Genomic DNA, 19,694 nt, shown 5'->3' on the forward strand with positions numbered 1-19,694 from the left:
TGTGGTCCTTCTAGCAGTAACCCCTACTGGGCTTGTCACAATAATAGATTTTATTCCCGTGGCAAGCGCTGATTTTGAATGTTCTGTGTGAGCCACGGTGCGAAGTGAGGCAGCTGCCAGGAAAGAGCTTAAAACCTTTTTGAATTAGGAAAAGAAAATTAAAAGCGAGCAAAAAAAATACAAAGAAATTTGTGTTGTCACTATTTATTTATCATTTATTTAGCCTTACAAATAAGTCCATTAAAGTATTCATTTCAAACATTTATGCACTGTTTATGAGAGTCGGTTTGCTGTAGTGGTTAAGAGCGGCAGACTCTAATCCGGAGAACTGGGTTCAATTCCCCACTCCTCCACACAAAGCCTGCTGGGTGATCTTCGACCAATCACAGTTCCCTCAGAACACTCATGGCCCACACAAGGGCAGGCAATGACCAACCACCTCTGAACATCAAATCCCATTTGATGGCCCATTTGGTGTGTAGGTTTTGTACTAACTAGGGAAAGTCCCAGTACTGCCATGGGTGACACCAGGTTTGCCCCTGTGATGAGCGTTGCTTGTGTGTGTGTGTGTGGTGGGGGTGCCCTAAAGGAGAAAGCTTCCCAGATAAGTATTGTCAGCCCTCCCCCCTACCTGCCCTTAGTCTGAAACTGCTGGATGACCCCAAAACCTGGAGGGGTAAGCTCTTTCAAGGCGACTTTTCCTCCTGCTCATATCCAGGTGAGAAAGAGACTTAGGAAGCTGGGGATGTTTAGTTTAGTGAAGAGACATAATGGCCATGTTTAGGTTTTTGAAGGGATGCCATGTTGGTGAGGGAGCAAGCTTGTTTTCTGCTACGCCTGAGACTAGGCCAGGAGTAAAGGGTTCAAGGGGAAGGAAAAGAGATTCCACATAAACATCAGGAAAAACCTCCTGACAGTAAGGACTGTTTGATGGTGAAATGCACTACCTCGGAGTGTGGTGGAGTCTCCTTCTTTGGAGGTTTTTAAACAGAGGCTGGATGGTCATCTGACAGGAGTGATTTGATTGTGTGTTCCTGCAATACAGGGGGTTGGACTTGATGGCCCTTGGGGTCTCTTCCAACTCTATGATTCTAGGTCTCGGTCACGCATGCAAGAGTTCTGTTGCATACCTATGACTTGTCATGTGCTAGGCATATTGTACAGCTTGAACCAGAAGCCACGGGTTCTAATCCCTCCTTGACTGTGTATGTGCTAGGTGACCTTATAGTCCGCCTCACAGCCAGCATGCTCCAGCCACAACCCCTCTCCCTAAATCTCCAGTAGAGGGGTAATAATACAATCTGCTTTACAGTGTTATTGTAAAGTTCCCAACCAAATTATCTATGAGACGCATTTTGACTTACTTTAGTGCTGGGTTAAGTCTTATGATATATGCCTATTGGTTTTGGAATGGCAGGGTTAGCAGGACGTGAGGATTGCTTCTATGGAAGGCATAACGCTATTCAGGAATTTATTAAAGCCTGGTTACACTTTGTTGACCTCTGTGCGGTAAATAATCATAAGGGGACCTTCTGGTCTTTCTTTTGGTTTATACACTATTTGGTCAGGGAATGAAGGAAAGGGGAGAGGATGTCTACTGAATGGCAGTTACATCTAATTAAACTTACTATTTCTAAAACTAGAAGATAATTCAAAAAAGTATGAGTGGGGGTGGGATTATACAGTGAAAATTTACAATGCAATCTTACACAGAGTTGTTCTCTTCAAAGCCCATCGATCTCAATGGACTTAGGAGGGCACAATTCAATAGGAGGGCACTACTGAACAGCGCAGAGCTTTAGAATTTAAAAAATGTGTTATGGAGTTTCTTTTTCTGTAATATATTTGTCAGTGAGTTTGGTGCTTTCCTTTTTGTTATTGGTTTTATCTTTTGTGTATGTTGTATGTGCATATGTTATGGTTTCACACTCAGTTTTAGATGGTAATTTATATGTTTACCAACTATTTCTGAATTTATTCAGGTTTTCTGTTAATTGGGGGGTTGTTTTAAAAATTATTTTAATAGGTGATTATTGTTTGTTTTTTAATTGTAAATCAGCTCTAGCAGCTTTGGTGGAGAGAGTGGGATAGAAATCATTTATATAAAATGTAAGCAATTTTCACACATGATATACATACAATGCTAATTGATTAATGCATGAATAACATTGCAAAATGTGTACTTCTATGTGAGAAAATTCAGTATGAGGCCCCTGAACATGGCATAAAAATAAAGAATCACAGCTTTGATTCACACAAGGAGAAGTGAAACAGAAACTGGGATGTCCGACCAAAACAGCAGGCACAAGAAATTGAAAACCATCCCTATTTAGAATCTGAAAATGACCCTGTGAGGTAGGCACATATTATTCTTGTTTACATGGAAAGCTTATCTTGGGGCTTTCAACTGTGCAGTGGGTTTGTAGTGGGGTCTCCTTGCATTTCTCTGTTTACATGCAAGGAGGCACTCCTGCTGCACAGTTTGTTCTGCAGAGAACTCTCCCAGACCTGCTTTTCCTGGTTCTCTTAACTCCACCCATAAGACATCCTTAAAGGCACAGATCTCATCACACCCACTAGTCTAAAGATTGCTGGCTTTGTAAAATTCTTTTAATTACTGTTATATTGATATATCGGTATTGTAGCCCTTTCCAAAAAGAATCTTCCCCTGAAATGAAAGAAGCAAAGCAATTCCCTGGACCACACACTACTGAAAAAGACTATGATATTCTCTCCTCCTCCTTCCCCTCCCTTCCCTTCCCTTCCCCTCCCCTCCCCCCCCCCGCACACTTCCTACTGCTGCTGCAGAAGAGAGACGCTTCTTTAAAAATCAAGGCGTGTTTGAAATAAATTTTAGAAGCTCTCATGGTCATCAAGAGTGGCTCAATTAGAGCAGGGGAGGTGGGTTGGAGCAAAAAAGAGACCCTACTTATACCGTTCCTTGAAAATGCCAACTCTCTGTTGTTATTATATTGAGATATCGATATCTCGATATGAGCATTTAGAAAGACAGGAAGAAACTGGCAACATGGAAGGGGGGGAAGGCATGGATGACAATGCGAGAGGGTGGGAAGTGTGGAGCTAGGTAGGCTGGCCATGGGTAGAAAAGAACAGGTTCGTGGCAAAGCTATGATCACTGGAAAATCTGCCCACGCTGGCAGCGAAGCACACTGTGATCCATGCAACGGTCACCTCCAGGTTAGACTATTGTAACTCGCTCTACGCGGGCCTGCCCTTGCGTCTGACCCGGAAATTAAAGCTGGTCCAACATGCAGCAGTTCGTTTGCTCACAGGGGATGCCTTTAGAGATCATATTTTGCCTGTGTTGCACCGACTGCATTGGCTTCCAGTTGAGTTCTGAATCATTTTCAAGGTATGGGTGTTAACCTTTAAGGCCAACCTGCTGGTGATCCCCGGCCCCTCAATGATACAGCTGGCCTTCACTCGAGCCAGGGCCTTTACTGCCCTGGCCCCTGCCTGGTGGAACACTCTTTCTCCAGCTGTCCGGGCCCTGTGGGATCTTGGTGAGTTCCGCAGGGCCTGTAAGACTGAGTTGTTCCACCGGGCCTTTGGAGAGGCTGGCTGCTGATTGGCGCCCCATCCCTTTCTCTCTTTCGTTGCTGTTAGATCATGTGGTCCCTATACCAATGATGAAACCTACTGTTCCCCTTTGAGGAGGGTTCAGCTGTTGGGCGCTACTGGCCTGTACTTACTATATATTGAAATGCTGTATTTTAATGGGTTGTTATTTATTTTAATGTTAATAGAGCTGTGTTGATATCTGTGTATATTTGTATTTTTGCTTATGTGCTCTATATGATTATATTTGTTTACATTTTATGTTGTACACCGCTCAAAGCCCTTTGGGGGAGGGCGGTATATTATAATAGTAATAGTAATAGTAATAGTAATAGTAATAGTAATAGTAATAGTAATAATAATAATAATAATAATAATAATAATAATAATAATAATAATAATAATAATAATAATAAAGCTGCACTAGAAGTGACCTCACTTGCCACAGATAGAATGGAAAATGAAAATGGGGCCTAAGGAAATACATCCATATAAGAAATCTTGGTGTGATGGACATTTGCCCTATTGCACAACTTGTGCATAATCAGCCATTATGTAGAGAGGGGACTGAAGTGGAAATTCTTTGCAGGTGTAGCTGGTTTGCCAAGCTGTGGCCAGAGAGGCTGTGGCAGAAATGAGATCTGAATACAGTTTGAGATCCAAATCTGTCTGCCAGCTGGGACTGCCAGCTCCCAGTTGGAAAATACCTGGAGATTTTAAGGGTGGAGCCTGAGGAGGGGAGGGCTTGGGAATGAGAGTGACTTCAGTGGGGTATAAATGCCATAGTGTAAAAGCCATCTGCAGTAGCAGAACATGCTCTAAACAAAACTGGACATAACATTTTATTTGAAAACACTGACATTCTGGACAACTCGGACAGTTACTATGTCAGACTACACAGGGAGGCTACTGAAATCCATGAATACCAAGACAACTTCAACAAGAAGGAAGAGACTTTGAGAATTAACAAAACTTGACTGCCAGTACTTAAAAACACCAGAATCAAAGGCCAAGAGCATGCTAGGTTCATGGACAATTAACTCCACCCAGACACAGGATTTGCATTCACGAACACTGTTGCTACTGCAGAGAATGCAAATGCGAATACAAATGTAAATGGACTGAAAACCCCACCTGCAATACAATGCAGTCAAGCATACCTTGGCATAGCAAGTTCCACCCAAACACTTACTGATTGGTTCCTCACCCCGGGACATGGACAATATATAGCCCATTAAACATTCCCTTCTCACTGGACACAGTGTATAACACACTTCTCTCCGTGATGCACCTCTGACGATGTCAGCCACAGATGCAGGCGAAACGTTAGGAACAAGATCTACCAGACCACGGCCACACAGTCGGAAAGTCCACAACAACCAGTTGAGTCCGGCAGTGAAGGCCTTGGACAATACAAATGCCATAGTGTTCACCTTCCAAAGCAGCCATTTTTCTTCCACTGAATTGATCTCTGTCACCTGGAGATCAGTTATAATCCCAGGAGATGTCCAGCTACCACCTGGAAGCTGGCAACCTTACTTCCTGTCCAAGTTGCGGCCACTGCTGCAAATGCAATCTAATGCCAATAAAGTTAGTCTCCTTTCAGGGATGAAAAATGGAAGCTTAAGCAAAGCTGAAGTGGTTAAGTGATTTTTAATTATGGGCAGATCTACTCAGATTTGCTCCAGAAGGAATTGGATTAAGAACCAAAAAATTAATACTTACTCTACATGCAGGTTTTAGTGGAACAGACTGGTCCTGGTATTCCCTGAAGTTCTGCGTATGCCTCCCTCAAGCTTGATGTTTATTATTTTATTTATTTATTAGCTCATAAAAGTTGCATCTCTCCCGACCTTCTAGACCTGATCCACAGAACAAAGTGGAAAAGAGTTCCATGGAAGGTTCTGTCATAATAATTGATGCCAGTTGGCCTCCATTTTCCATCGAACTGGACCTCGGACAGTGCATGTGGGGAAGAAGCAGATTTCAAGACTCCAGAGTCTGAAACACACACATCATTTCAGAAAACAGGTTCACACATACGTGGACATCACTTAGCAAAATTTCCCATGAGATCTCAAAGCGCAACATATAAACAAACTCCACTGAAAAATGTCATGACTGTGATGGCAGATGCAAGCCATTGGCATTGAGCAATGAATCTATATGTATGGAAAGACATCCAAAATGGAAAGGGTGAATAGATACTAAAATATTGGTGCCCTGTCTGTTCCCGTATGGTGATTTTCCCTCTGGTGGGACACTGCGTGCCCCTGCTTTTCTGGGGAGCCTCCACTTGATGACATGCTCATTTTGATCATGTCATCATTTTGAGCATGTTAAGTGGGGCTCCTGACATGCTCATTTTGAGCATGTTAAGTGGGGCTCTCGGGGGCTTCCCCTTTATGCTGGAGTAAGAAAAACCTCCTTTGCTCTGCCACAAAGGGCAAACAGTGTTGTGACTGCATGCAAAAGCTGTGGTTGCAGCCAATCAGTGGAATTGGGTGTGGCTTAGCGCAGCTGTCAAAATGGTGGCCACTTCTGTCTTGACATGGAAAGGAACAAGAGGCCCTGGGACAAGGCACATAGATGTCATCCTCATGTGCCTCTGTCCCAGAGACGTATCTTGGGAAAATGTAGCCCAGCGCAAAATCTGAGTTTTCTGCCTTGATCCCCTTGTATGGGCAGCTGCCCTCCCCCACCACAACCAAATAATATTTTTTTGCACCAGGGCAAAGAAGGAGGGGTGTGGGGCATAGTGACCAAATGGCTGCAGAACAGGGACATTTGACCCCATATGTCCCCCTGGGCGATGTGCCCCTGCTCTGTCCTGTTTCCTGCTGTTCCGTGGCAGGAGTGTCTTTTCTTGCACCTGTGTGGAACCAGCCAGTGAATATTGCAACGAGCTTCTGTCCCTCTGGTTGTTTTGCAGAAGTAAACCCAAATTTGCCACCAAGCCAGGGTCTCTTTTCCCAGCCCATCTGATCCCTCATTCTCCAGATCTCACACCTGTGCCAGGTTTGCAGCCTACTTTGGGGTCCTCCTGACCTACACTTGAAAGAACCACTGCTTCAGACTCTGCACTGGATTCATCCCCTCCAACTGTGGGACCCCATGGTTCATTCTTGAGAGTCAAAAGAAAGTGTTCCTTCAAACTTCATATAATTAATATTTTGAAATTAATTGCTGCAAGGGGTAGCAATTGCCCTGGGCTTAGACAGCCTTGAATCTCCCACTCTGTCCTATGAAAACTCTGCTTTAAAAAAAAATAAAACATTGCTCAATGGACTTCTGTTGGCTGGATTGGCTAATTGGCTGGTAATGAATGAAAACTGCCAGCAGCTAATTGCTTCTTATTAAGAGTGCAACTAAATTCTGAGCAAGGAAGCTACACTGGTTGGTGGAGACAAAGATCCCTGGGAAAACTGGTTACTGTCACTGCTTCCTTTCTTTTCCCGAACACTTGTAGAAATGCAACCTTGAGGGGGATTGTACTGAGGATGGGGAAGACCTGGAAAGTTAGCAGCCAGAAAATAACATTGTAAACACACTCCCTCCAGGTTGGGAGAAAAGATAGGGGGAAATATTTGTCTGGAAGCAGCCCTAGCAGCATTCTGACAAGAATTAAAGAGCGTGAAAGGCACTGCTGACTAATCCACCTTGATAAATCAGCAGTAGCTGAACATGCTCTAAATCAAGCTGGACATAGGATCTTATTTGAAGACACAGAAACTCTTGTTGACTCCGACAGCAACTATATCAGACTACACAGAGAAGCCACTGAAATCCATAAACATTGGGACCATTTAACAAAAAGGAAGAGAGTCTGAAAATCAACAAAACCTGGCTACCTGTCACAGGCTGACTGTCAAGGAAGGACAGAAGACAGGGTGCAGCTGATAGATATTTACTGCAGGTTAAACACAGGTCAGAAATGTCTCTTAAGGCACCTGACAAGGCACTGGTTACAGTTCAGTCTGAGAATCAGTAAGCAAGCTCACCAGTCCACCAGGTTGTCACAATCCAAAATACAAATCCAAAAAGCAGGTCCAGGGGCAAAGTCCAAGGGTCGTTACCGGAAAGCAGGCTGTTCTGAACAATCCACTGACCGAAGCAGAGTAGCCGTCCAGGTGACAAATTGCCTTCTGCAAAAACACACCAGCTGTGAGCTGTCTCTTATCAGCGTGAGGGCGGAAATGCTGAAGGAATGTTGCTTCAGGGAGCTGGTCCTGCTAGTAACTTACAAATGCTGAGCAGCCAGTCGAGCTGATCGTCTACACTCAGCTAATTCTAAAAGGGTGGGTGAACCGGGATGACTGTTTGCTTGGGGTGCTGAGGGTGGACTCTGAGAAAGTCCTAACTTTGAGGGCCCTGCAGACGACTCTGGATCAACAGCTGGTTCATCCTCTTCTGATGAACAGCTGCTCTCATGCCTCCACTCCTGAAACATTCCTTCGCTGTCAGTGGGGGGATTAGCAGGGGTGTGTGGTGGGCTGCTTTCGTCTTTGCTGTCCGATATGGAGGGAGAGCTGATCATGACACTACCAGTACTAAAAAGCACCAAAACAAAAAACCAGAGAAATTCAGATGCTACTACAAATGAACTCCGCCCAGACACATGCTAATGCAATTACAAATGCAACTGCAGATGCAACTGCGAATACAAATGCAAAGACATCTGCAACTGATCTCCATCCAGACCAGTGGTTCTCAACCTTCCTAATGCCGCGACCCTTTAATACAGTTCCTCATGTTGTGGTGACCCCCAACCCTAACATTTATCCATTTTACAGATGGAGAACACTGATGCAGAGAGTCTCATAATTTCTGTGAAAGGGCTGCTCGAATTCCCCAAAGGGATCATACTCAGAGTAAGTAGCTAGCTAAACTGCGCCCAGTGCCCAGTGTTTTTTCCGCCCCTCGCCTGCCGTATGTTTGCAGCAATAATGCTATTATCACATACATACATACATATCATATCATTAGAATATTATTAATACCTTCAACCCTTTTCCTCATTCTTACCCACGTTCTTTTTGTAGTACTTTTTGAGGCTGAAAATTTACAGTTCAAGGAGAAAGGTGCCTGTCGAACTATACTTCCCAGGATACATTGTGAGCCCCAAGGTCTCCTGGGAACTGTAGTTCTTCAAGCAGTTTTTCCCCTGAACTGTAACTAGGCTGCTTTTTTCAGCCTCAAAAAGTACTACAAAAAGAAAAGGAACGTAGGTAAGAGTGGGAAGGGGGTTGGGGTGTGTGTGTGTGCCGCGGGGGGGCGCCACGGGGGGTTGCGGGGAAAAGGGGGAGGGGCCAGGGGTGATTTTGCGCCCCCAGGCGTGCGCCTGGTGCACGACGCACCCCCCCCATCCCCTTGGCCCTCCGCCACTGATTGCGACCCAAAGGTTGAGAACCACTGATCCAGACCATGCAAATGTGCCTCACCACCACCTGTGAGGTGGACAAAGCATATACTCCACCACACAATCACTCTACCCTGTGCCACACAGAGAAACACGTTTTACTATGACATGCCTCTGAAGATGCCAGCCATAGATGCAAACACAATGTTAGCAGCAAAAACTACCAGACCACGGCTACCCAGCCCAGAAAACCGACAACATCCAGCCCTGATTTCTTGCTACAGTGTCTGAGATTGTCCCTCAATCAAACCTATATATCTGCTTCACATTGTGCAGCCACATTGGCGGGTATCTGTAGTGTACGGTGACCAGTCGTCCCGATTTTCGCAGGACACTCACGCTTTTGCGTAGAGTGTCCCACGTCCCGCCGGGCTTATGCCATTGTCCCGATTACGGACAATGGCCCACAGCAGCACACTGCCTTTTGCGGCGGCGTTCCCCAGTCAGGAAACAGGGAAGCGCCCCAGAAGGTGCCTTCTGGGGCGCTTCCCTCCTGACCGGGGAGCGCCGCACAAAAGGCTGCCTTTTGCAGCGGCACTCCCCGGTCAGGAAACAGGGAAGCGCCCCAGAAGGCACCTTCTGGGGCGCTTCCCTGTTTCCTGACTGGGGAGCGCCACCGCAAAAGGCAGTGTGCTGCTGCGCCCCACTTTTTAATACGAAAAATCTGGTCACCTTACTGAAGTGGCCATGGGGATGCCCCAGTGAATGTTGGGGGATATTCCATTCTTCTGTACTCAATAGAAGTATCTTCTAGCACTGCTGCCTAAGATTCTGTAACAGAAGCTGCCAAGGGTGGATTGCCTCGACATGCACTGAGCTATTCACTGCAGCTCCTGCCTGCAATCTTTGGGCTATCATATTTTAAAAATCAGCTTCAGAATCATGCTCATACTCATGTGCTCTGGCCCGGTCACCTCCAAAGCTACCTGGATTGATCTGATGCAATGGAACCATCCAGTCCAGATAATTACAAGAACCCAAAAGAGTTGCTTGCATGCTATAGTGCTGCAAGATAAGGAGTGTCTCTGTCGAAGTCTTCAGCCATGAGATCAGTAGGTTTTCTGGGGGATCGCTGGAGCTCTGGTTCTTGAAATTCTTCAAAATTTTGGAATTCTATAGATCATCTTGGGCCCAAGATCCTTCAAAGGAGCTTTGTATGTTGCTTTGCTGAGACAGAAATTTGCTCTTCATCTCTCTGACCCTTTCTGCACATGCAGAATAATGCATTTTCAATCCACTTCCACAATTGTTTACAAGTGGATTTTGCTATTTTGCACAGTCAAAACCAGCTGCAAAGTGCATTGAAAGTACATTATTCTGCATGTGCAGAAGGGGCCTCTGTCTTTCAGCCCTAGTCTACCTGAAAAAATATGACACGCTCATTCCTAGACTGCATCTTTCCAGACTGCATGTTTGAATTCTTCTGTCTGGAGAGGAAAAACTTGCACATTGTATGGATTTCTTTATGAGATGCTAGCCAGACCTCGTTGGATCTCAGAAGCTAGGTGGGGTCAGTTGTGACTAGTATTTGGAAGGGAGACCTCCACAAAATACCAGGATTGTTGATGGGGAAGCTATTCACCTCTGAATGTCTCGTGCCTTGGAAAACCCTACAGGGACACCATACATCAACTGTGACTGGACAACAAAAGAAACAAATGAATTGTTAATATGTTTAGTAAAACATGTATATGCTGCTCTCAATCAAATTGTGTCCTGAGGTGGCTTATCTGAGAATTGCGACATGCAAATGCATCCACCTGCTATCCAAATCGATGCAGACGAGGAGCCAGGAGTATTGCATACCTGAGTTGCTAGTCCTTATCTGTACAATGGGAACAAAAGCAACATATTCCTCTGGGGGGTGGGGGGAGTCCAGGCCAAAAAGGCTGGTCGGGAAAAGAAGAGCAGACAGGCAGGAAATCTGTGATGGGAAAAGTGGAGGAAAGAGGTTTGTTCTCCCAGACTGATTTGTTCCCGATTCTGTCCCAGCTCTCTTGCTTAGCAACTCCTCGGGAGACTTAGCCATCAGTGCTCCCAGTTGCAATGTAATTGCCCTCCCACAGCCAACAACGCGGGGAAGAATAATTCACAGCCTCAACGGCTTTTTAATAACTCTGTGCTTCAAGTCAATTTCCATTTTGCCTTTTAATTAAAATTGCCATTTTTCTTAACAACAAGAAGGGGGTGGGGGGAGCCCGGGGAGGAAAAAACGAGATGAACAGCCAACCAGCCCTCCTTTCCCTGCCCTGTTTCTGACAGGGCTGAACTGGTGATGGAGAAAAAGAGCTTGGCTTTATACCCTGCTTTTCTCGACTCAAAGCAGCTTACAAACTGCTTCCCTTCCCTTCCCTACAACAGACACCTTGGCCGATTCCCCACAGGGAAATTCTATTTAGATCAAACCAAGTTTGTAAAGAAACCTTTTCATCTGGGTTCCCCACCACAGCATGTTTTCAGTGAAGACATGTCGGCCTATCTCGGATTCCATGTCGCAGGAGTGTGGAAACACAACTGGTTCACCAGATAAGCCTCTGCCACTCAGGTGAAGGAGTGAGGAATCAAACCCGGTTCTCCAGATTAGAATTCACCTGATCTTAAGCACTACACCACGCTGGCTCTCTTATTTTTTCCAACTTTTTTTTGGGGGGGGGGAGGGGGTGGGTCTCCAAGACATCAGCTACAGGTAGAATGATCAGATGAAGCATCTCTCTCCAAAAGAGAAGTGATGTTGTAGGCTCCCCCCCTACTTGAACTCCGTCTCCCGAGGTGTCTGCAATTTGAACACTTGACAGGTGCAGGGAAGAGGAGCTTCCAATCTGTCAGTGCCATTGATGTACCTATAATTACTGTCTGATGTGCTCGAATTAGACTGACGACAGAGTTGCCTGGTGCATAAAGGGGCGTCTTTGGTTCTTCTGCAAGGGGATAGCAGAGTGCTGGAGGGGTTGCACTGAATTGATGCCCTCTGTGGTCATGAGTGTCTTCTGACCTCCATTAAAGGAAAGGGCGTGTGTGAAATATGCCGGCACTCAGCCCACATATGGCATCATGCTGCCAAACCGAAAGGTATTGTACGTGTCTGGGGCCTTGGGTTCCACCTTTCCATTGTCTTGACATGCCAGCAGTGGAGAATTTTTCCAGCGCAGATCCAGGCCTTAGAATGTGCCCTCCCACAAACCTCTTTAAAGTAACACAGAAAGCAGACCTTTGTTGAAAAAAGAGAGAGGCTCAAATGGATTTTTGAAACTGGTGTACCAGACATAGGAGCCCTTGCAGTACATGAGGAAGAGAAGAAGAAGAAGAGTTTGGATTTATATCCCCCCTTTTCTCCTGTAAGGAGACTCAAAGGGGCTTACAATCCCCTTTTCCTTCCCCCCCCCCCCCAACAAACACCCTGTGCGGTGGGTGGGGCTGAGATCTCTCCAAAGAGCTGTGACTAGCCCAAGGTCACCCAGCTGGCATGTGCTGGTGTGCACAAGCTAATCTGGTTCACCAAATAAGGCTCAACAGCTCCAGTGGCAGAGCAAGGAATCAAACCTGGCCCTCCAGATTAGAGTGCACCTGCTCTTAACCACTACACCACGCTGGCTCTTCACCACACTGAAGGCAGTGCCAGATTTAGATGGAGCCTAGTTTATTCCACTTGTGAGGCCCCTCCCAATCCCCCACCCTTATGACTCGAGGAAGATGGAAGAGTGTTTTAAACAAAATGGAGTACAGCTGGGGCTGATGACGGGTGATTAAAATTCCGCGATTCACAATCAATACTGAAATCAATGCTATTGTTGAGTTGTTGGCTTAAGTTAGTATTATTCTGAAATGGAGTGCAAGGGAAATTACTGAAGAGTTGATTAGAGACTACAGCATGTTATGACAGCATGTACAAGAAAGTCCTGTGAGACAGTGACAGAAATATTATACACCTTGGCTAGAGGCCCCCTAGATTTCGAGGCCCTAGGCTTCCGCCTGCCAGACCTATTGGTAAATCTGGCTTTGCATAAAGGCCAAACAGATTTTGTGTGGCAAGTGTATGACTGACTGTGGCTTTCATTGACTTTCCCAATGTGTCCTTTGTGTTCACCATGGCTTAGCCAGTACAGGTGGGAGCCTCAGAGCACTGAAATGTTAACCAGCTGAAAGATGATGCCTTGTTAATGGATAAGCAGGTTAGCGCTCTTGCCAGCAGCCCCTTCTTTCAGTTATGTCTCGCCCCTGAACTGGTTCCCCTGCCTACCTAGGGCAGGCTGACCAGACGTCCCACTTTTGGCGGGACAGTCCCGCCTTCAAACAATTTGCCCAAATCCCATGGGTTATTTCAATTGTCCCGATTTTTGGGAGGCTGCCGCACTGCCTTCTGGGGTGCAAGGCAGTGCGGCAGCCTCCCGCACGCGCGGCTGCAGGAGCATGTCCTTCTGGGGCTTGCTGTTTCTCGCCCTGTGACAGGGCGGGAAACGGCAGCTCCCTAGAAGGCAGTGCGCTCCTGCGGTCGCGCGCACATGCGCACGCGGCCTCAGGAGCATAGCCTTCTAGGGCTTGCTGTTTCCCGCCCTGTCATAGGGCGGGAAACGGCAAGCCCCAGAAGGCAGTGCGCTCCTGTGGCTGCATGCGCATGCGCGCGGCTGCCTACCCCCCGTCCCGGTTCATAAAGGTGACCATCTGGTCACCTTAACCTAGGGACACTTGCCCCTGCTACCATAACTTCCAGACTGGACTACAATATGCAATATGGTGTACGTAGGGTTGACTGAAGATATCTATAATGCAGTAGTGAGACTCCTTTCTGCGTTCAGCCTCACAGGACTCACATGTCCAATGCTGTGTCAATTGCTCTGGTTGCATATTTGCTCTATGCCCTTCCATCTGCAATGTTAGATGGTAGATACCAGAAAACACCATTCATTGATAGGCTCTATGAATGTGAGATGGCGGAAATAGAGACCCTATCACATATTTTTCTACAATGTCCCCTGCATAAGGTGATGAGGGCAGAGATGTTTAGCTCTCTACCAATAGCAACTTTATCTGGTTCAGAGGAAAGCTGTATGAAAAGGCTTCTAGAAGATGACAATCCTAACATCACAAGAGTGGTGGCAAAGTTCAGCAGTGCCTATATTGTTAAAAGACGTAGATATAAACAGAGTAAACACAAATTAGTGTGTTTAATTTGGATAAGTAATTTTATATCTCGGTTTTATATATCACTTGTGCTATTAGTTTTGAGATCTGATTTTATCTTCTGGCTTTAACATTCTGCATTTGTAAAATTTTTGTAGTTTGAATAAGGTTCCCAAATTTTATTTGGAAATTGTATATTGTGGTTTTATACTATGTATTTAATAATTTCTGGTCTTTGAGGTTTGGGGAGGAGATGGATCCCAGCAGCAGCAGAGTTTAGATTTATACCCGTCTTTTTTCAACTGTTAGGAGTCTCAAAGAGGCACACAAACTCCTTTCCTTTCCTCTCCTCACAACAGAGTCCTTGGGTCTTTCCGCGCATGCAGAATAATGCACTTTCAATTCACTTTCACAATTGTTTGCAAGGGGATTTTGCTATTCCACATCATAGTCCAGCTGCAAAGTGTATTGAAAGTGCATTATTCTGCATGTGCGGAAGGGGCTCTTGTGAGGTAGGTGGGGCTGAGAGAGTTCTGAGAGAACTGTGACTAGCCCAAGGTTACCCAGCAGACTTCATAGGTAGGAATGGGGAAAACAAACCAGTTCACCAGATAAGAGTCTGCCGATAAATATGATAAATATGATAATATGATAAATAAAATGATACAAGACCGGGGAAAGACTTGGGAGCCACCCAAGTAGGGAGATTGTAAGTAAAGATCAAATTTATCTCCCTTTGGTTCCTGGTTTGTTTTTTCCATTTTGGTTTCCCCCCAGTTTGGTTCCTGGTTTTTTTCCCCAGTTTTGGGGAGCCAGGGTGGGGCAGGCTGAGCAAACCTTTCTGTCTATGGTACTTGGTTTGGATACTTAAAGCCTTACAGCATTATTTGATTCCTGCCTTCTTGTGGCTTGTACAGAAATCTCTTACCATAATCTGAACTGTGCTTACCTGAGCTGGGGAGAAGCCCCCGTGAACCTGTATGTAATGGTCTGGCCAGTCGTCCTAAAAGATTTGGAAAAACCATTATGAGACTATTTCAGTGAGAACAACAGAATCTCATGAATTTGTTATCTTCCCAAACCAATGCAGAATGCTCAACATTCAGGCCAGATTTAACCTGGATGGTTAACTTACCAAAAATACTCCTGTGCGGGTTACCGAGTCACCAGAGCGGAGGGAGGGGAGGATCGCCAGATCCAGGTTTGGAAACTCTGGGAGATTTGGGGATGGAGCCTTGGGAGGACAGGAAGCTCTGTGGAGCATAATGTCACAGCATCCATTGTCTCCAGGGAAACTGGTCTCTATAGTCTAGAGACAGGCTATAATTCTGGGAGATTCACAGGTCCCCTCTGGATGCTGGCATCCCTATGTGTGTCCAATGAGAGGCTGCATCAGGATTCACCTCCTCAGCCTCTGACTGGTTGGAAAGAAAGAGATGACCTGCTGTCTGTCAGACTCTCGAACATGGAAATAGCAGAGACTGTAGGAAAGTCCAAAAGCAGTTTATTCCAGGTGATATGAAGAGTAACAAAGTAAAGCAGGATCTGAGCTAGAGAGCTCAGATCCAGGACCTATATCCTTTAATCCCCCCCCCCCCCAGTTTCACTCCACACCAAATGTCCACTACAGTTTCTACTACAAAGACACTACAAAGCTTCAAAGAACCTGGGAACCTTTCATACCTCTTTGAAGATGGGCTGGCGCCAGGAGATTGCTAGGAAAGGAAGAGGGAAACAGGGAAACATTTGCAAATCACACACAGCAAGACATCAAGCTACTGACAGGCATGGTCCTGACACTGTCCACGCGTGTACTGCCTTTCTGAATTGCTCTTGAGAGGCTGATTCACAAGTACATGTACAGCAGGTCTATTATAAGAGGGGTCCCCTCTATTCCTTTTCTTAAAAACTACTATTGCCCCCCCCCCCAGGTCATTTGGCATTTTTTCTGATCTATCAATTGCTATAAATAAAGAAGCCAAAACTGGAGCCCACTACTCCATATTCCTTTTTAGTAAATCTGCTGGTATTAAATCAGAACCAATCAATATACAGTACCTTACCTGCCCTCATAGTTTCAATTAATCTCTTTGCCTCTAAGTTTGTAACTGGAGGCCAAACTGGTAAATTTTCTGATCCATCCTGCTTGCTCACTGACTCTTCAGAATTATAGTACAACTGAAAATGCATGTATATTGCTTGCTGTTTTACCACGATGATCTATAGATTCTATCGGATGTTGAGGACACTGATTCTGGTGGAAAGTAAAATGAAAAGTGATATGAAATCTCTGACCCTGGCAGGAACAAAAGAAATAATAGAATCATAGAGTTGGAAGAGACCCCAAGGGCTGTCAGCTCCAAGGAAGCTAAGTCAAATGATGCTGGCAATTCTGCGGGGTCCAGACCACAGTCACATGATCAGTGTCCCTCTGGTCCTAGCAGACCCTGCAGCTCTGCTTGCATGGAAGGTGCTATTTGGCTCAGTTTACTTCTGGTTGCCAGAGACCTTCAAGGGCTGCAGCCCACCAGGAGCTTTTCCAGTAAGTTAAATGACCAGCCGGCCCCTATAGTCCCTGGTGCTTCATCTGAATGTGTTCCAGTTCACATTGTAATCATCCAGTGACTAATGCTTAGTATTTCTATACATCTCACTGTTCTAAATTAGCATTTATCCAAAGGAGCTATTAGTCCAATTAGAAAAAATACGTACTCATAGAGAAGCAATCAATCTACGTTAAGGTAATAGATGTAGCACTATGACCTAGTTGGGGAAAAAAGACAGAGAAGAAATTCCTGGCTTTTCCCCTTCTTGTGACTACTTGCACAGGAAAGAATATCAGGTTAAGGACCAAACTAAATATTGTTGAGGGGACTCGAATTGAATTTTAGCCTTCACTGGGGAAGTAAAAGTTGGACTTCCCCAGCCCCTACACCGTTGACTCTTCAGGAAACAAGTAAGGAGTCTTCTCTGAGCCTGTCTTTTTACTGGGACGTAGCATGCTGGGCAGGCCATTATTATTGTTGTTGTTGTTGTTATTATTACTATAATTGAACAAAAATTGCAATGAATGAAAAGATCTAGCGGAATAATAGATTAGATCCAGCCAGACTTTTCTCTCAATCTCCCCCACTTCCCTTTCTTATTACCACCTCATTTCACATGTTCTTTGCGCATGTTGGCCCCATGATTCTCACCCAGCTTTCAGGATGGTTCAAGAAGATACCTGCTTATATTTTCACTAGCAGAAAAACTGGTTGGACCCAACCCTGTGAAACATATCAGAGAATTAATAATTAATTAAATGTATGCCAAACCAGACAGACTTTCCTCTTGCCGTCTTTCAAATAGACAAACTTACTTTGTTCAGACAACTTAACCATGTTGTTTATCTGCGATTTAATATTTAAGTTCTGAACAGTTTTTGGTTATCAGGAAAAAAGGGCGGTGGGAAACAGTTCCCCCTCCTTCTCCAGAATTAGCATTGTGAACCATTTTCCCCTGCCCTCTGCGGTTGCTCTTTAAGGCTAATCTACACATCAGGGGATCTGAGCTCAAGCAAGCGCAATGGAAAGTAAACACATCCATGCCTGTGACTACAAAAAGGTTATCTTTTTGCAGTTGTTACTTGCCTCGCCTGTGAATTGGAGAGGAGAGGGCCTGTTCAGGTGATCCTCTTAGTGCACGGGGCGGAGTCATCCAGGAGAAAATAGCTTTTCAGATCTCCCAACCCCAGACTGTTTTAAAGCTTTAAAAGTTCAGACGAACAATTTGAATTATTCAGAGAAACAACTGTAGAACGAATGTAGGGCTTGCACGACTGACATAACATATCCACAGCACGTTCCAATCAGCAGTCTGGATGCCCTATTCTGGACCAGTTGAAGATTTCAAGAGATTTTCAAAGGCAGCACTGTGCACAGCAGTTTGATTATTTTTTTGTTTTTATTTTCTGTCTCTGACTGAATCGGATCATTTTTTGTTGGGAAACCCCTTTGATAGTGACCATTTACCTTTACAGATGGAGTTGAATTCGAGAATAAAAATTGTTCCACTCCAAATAATATGGGACAATATTTTCCCAGCATTAGGGTTGGGAAATAGTCCCCAAAACTGGCTCAACTCCAGTGGGTGTTAAACTCTCCAGTGTTGACGGATATAAGGAAGAGGATTCTTTTGGGACCCCTAGATAGTATTCTTTAAAAAAAATATTCCCACTCACTGGAATTATGACAACCTGTTGTAAAAACGGATAGTAGACCACCCTGGTACAATAAGTTCTGTAGTGTTTTGAAGAGGAGGAAATCCCAACTGGTATTTAGCTTTCATAGAAGAAATTCTTATTTTACACTTCTGTGATATTTACTGGCTGAATGTCAACTTACTAAATATAGGAAAGGGGTTTATCAGAAGTGTTGTTGGTTGAAATTACTCCAGGCTCCCTCTGTGTGGGATTCCTGTAAATTCTGGCATTTGATACATTTAGTAGTAGAGGACATTTTATTCCTTCTACTAGTCCAGTAACACTCATGGAGTGGAGAAATATTTTAAGCAGTCTTTAATGATAACAGCTTTTTGGTCACAGGTGTATCTAGGGTGGGATAGCCAGGGTACATGCCCTGGGTGTGACTTAAAGGGGGTGCCCTCAGCTGCCAGACCCCCTCCCCGCCAAGAACTCTGCTTTGTCCTGGCCAGGTCTAGCTTTATACTACTGGTCCACTCCTAAAGTTCCACCTCCAAATTCAGGTAGACTTCGGAGGCGGACCCAGCAGTATAAAGTTGGATCTGGCCAGGCCAAGCCAACAGTTTGACACTAGGCTCAGCCTGGTTGGGTCCAGCTTTAAATTGCAGGCTTCCAGCCCACAGTTTAAAGCTGGACCCAGTCAGGTCAACCCCATCATCAAACTGTGGGTTCGGCCTGCCCAGGTCCATCTTCAAATTGCTGGCTCTGCCCCCAAGTTCACCTCCGAAGGCAGGTGGTCTTTGAAAGTGGAGCCAGCAGTATAACATTGGACCTGACAAGGCCAAGCCCACAGTTTGATGCTAGGCTCAGCCTGGCCGGGTTCAGGTTGAAACTACAGGCTGTGCCTTCAAAGACTTTGGAGGCAGAGCCCACAGCTGGAAACTGGGCACAGCCAAGCCACATCCATGAGCTCTGCCTCCAAAGTCCATGTGGACATTGGAGTTGGCATGTGCAGTTTAATGCTGGAGGTCAGGAGAGGGGTCTTCAGTGCTTGCCCTAACCACTGTTTTCCATAGATATGCCCCCGTTTTTGCCTAATGGTTCCTCTCCTCTGATTCTAAATTCGGATCATTTGGAAAGACGGGATCTTGTTACTATTGAGGACATCACCCTTCTGGCAGAATTCAAAGTAAGGAACGCCTCTGGCTCTGACTAGGTCCCTGCTGAGCTTTTTAAGTTATATACCAATTGATGGACTCCTATTTAAACTGTTGTATTCAGTGCCATTGATAATTCAGGGAAAATAACCCATATGTGGCTCCAGGCCAGAATCATTCTCATCCATTAAAAGGGACTGTTTAACTTGCTCCAATAGTTTACTTTCAATTCCTGGGA

General features: G+C 45.2%; 1 protein-coding gene across 14 annotated transcripts in view; it reads left to right on the forward strand.

Moving 5' to 3' along the window:
• The window catches only part of SRCIN1 (SRC kinase signaling inhibitor 1), a 400,436-nt gene that overhangs the window by 62,728 nt on the left and 318,014 nt on the right, over positions 1-19,694 (forward strand). The gene's annotated exons all lie outside the window — the stretch shown is intronic.

This window comes from Sphaerodactylus townsendi, linkage group LG15 (assembly GCF_021028975.2).
Source record: "Sphaerodactylus townsendi isolate TG3544 linkage group LG15, MPM_Stown_v2.3, whole genome shotgun sequence".
Lineage (NCBI taxonomy): Eukaryota > Metazoa > Chordata > Lepidosauria > Squamata > Sphaerodactylidae > Sphaerodactylus > Sphaerodactylus townsendi.